Source organism: Tupaia chinensis, unplaced genomic scaffold (assembly GCF_000334495.1).
Source record: "Tupaia chinensis unplaced genomic scaffold, TupChi_1.0 Scaffold000416_1, whole genome shotgun sequence".
NCBI lineage: Eukaryota > Metazoa > Chordata > Mammalia > Scandentia > Tupaiidae > Tupaia > Tupaia belangeri.
The window spans coordinates 3,673,169-3,675,000 of record NW_006159921.1 but is presented as its reverse complement, the minus strand read 5'-3'; the positions used below and the strand labels follow the sequence as shown (position 1 = coordinate 3,675,000).

The 1,832-nt window shown below is 35.0% G+C and overlaps 1 long non-coding RNA gene across 4 annotated transcripts in view; it reads left to right on the top strand.

The window, feature by feature from the left end:
- LOC102492730 (uncharacterized) overlaps nt 1–1,832 on the top strand; it is a 41,087-nt gene that overhangs the window by 2,127 nt on the left and 37,128 nt on the right. Inside the window, exon 1 of one of the 4 annotated variants that reach the window (XR_003550413.1) lies at nt 34–297. The exons of the other annotated variants lie outside the window; for them this stretch is intronic. This is a non-coding gene — a long non-coding RNA (uncharacterized LOC102492730). Of the gene's footprint in view, nt 1–33; nt 298–1,832 lie in introns of those variants that run through there. 4 annotated transcript variants of the gene reach the window in all.

Here is a 1,832-nt window from a genome sequence, read left to right as displayed (position 1 = left end):
AATATATATATATATATATTATTCTAGGTCTTTCCCCTCCAAATATATACTTTTCTTTTTATTTTAGCAAAAGCCAATATTTAACCTTGTGGCAAATGTTATAAAGCTATTAGTTAATACCCTTTGCTCCTCTTCCTTCCATCCATGACATAGAAGTCTGAATATACTTTCTCAGTAACCACCATCCAGTAACTGATTTACAAAAGCCAAGTCTGGCAAAATGTTAATAAGTCACTCTGAGTTTTTTGTGCTGTCTCTTTTCTTGTGACAAACCAGATGTATTTGAGGATATTCCAGGTATGTGATCACAAGCATTATTTTGATGTTTGTGACGGAAAAAAAAAAGTGTGTGTGTGTGTGTGTGTGTGTGTGTGTGTGTATGGTGGGGGAGAGATGTTTTATAGAAAAAGTAATTTAAGTAACGTTCTATTAGGCAGAGTCCCATTGCTTCCTGCCTAATGTGTATATAATAATCTGGCTGATTATTGGTTGTTATTTGTTCAGAACTTATTGTATCTTGTTGCTATGTATGCAACTGAGTATATGTTAAAGTTTAGACTTCAATATGTTATCTGCACAATTTTGTGTGCTTTAAACCTCTGTAAATATACAGATAAATCATGTATGGTATGTTAAATGTGACCTCCAATATTGAAACAATAATATTTTGTAATATGTACATTTGGAAACTATTTGAACATTTTAAATGGATATTGTTAAAGGCCAGTACCCTCAATCAAAAACAGCACTGATAAAAATGCCTGCCTCTTAAACCTACTGATTTATAAGAAGAGGTCAGGGGTTAACAAAAATTAAGATAATTTTTCTAATGGCAAGTATTTTTGATAATTTCCTACCTGCCTAATTGTATTTCCAGGAAATATTGTCAACAGAAGAAATCTTTGGTAATGGATGGAATGACTGTTTCATAAGCGTTAAAAAAATGCTTTATATCTCACCTGATATCACTGAAATCAAGATTCAGAGTGAAAAAGTAAAAAAAAAAAAAAAAAAAAAATTTGGTTCTTTAAGATTTTTGTTGCTATCTAAAGGATAGTTTCCAAGTCCTTTGTCTTCAGTGTGAAGAAATGTCACTTCAATAATAAACTAATAGCCTTCTCAGTGCTTGGCTTACCTAATACTTTTTCCATGTCTCAATGAAGACAAAAAGCTTTCATCTTGAGCTTTTGAAATCTCACTAAAACTTTAGAAGAATTATTATCTGGGGGCATTGTTTTGACTATGATCAGCAAAGTCAGACCAGTTGGTTCTGATTAATCAATAGCATTTGGATTATTACCCTTTCGTATTCATTATTGCTAAGTATTGAAAAATGCAGGAGCCAGTTGCCATGGCAATTACTCTCAGCAAGTTGCACCCAAGAGCTTGGCCATCTTGACCTTACTTCGTCCACCACTGCATGCATGTTTGAATGTCTTTGATGCATTTCTGCATGTACTATTCTATCTCAATTTCTCTATCCCTGCTATTTCCACACCCACAAAGTTCCTCCTACCCCTACTCCCTCTGGCTAGGATTTGAGATTTCTTCTATGGTCGAGAACTCTGCAATCCCTAAATCCTGCACAAAGTTTCTCCTGAATCCCCCAAAACAGGGAAATGTACTACTTTGGATCATGTATTTGTCTTATGCTGTTTTACAGAATTCTTTTAAATGCGCACACACACACACACACACACACACACACACACACAGACTCCTTACTGGCATGTTTGTAGTCGGCTTTCCTGACAGCCTCAGAGGGCTGTTTTGTTGTCCTGGCCAAATGTGCTGTTTTCCCTATGTAAATTGTCATCTTTCTAAGCAAACCA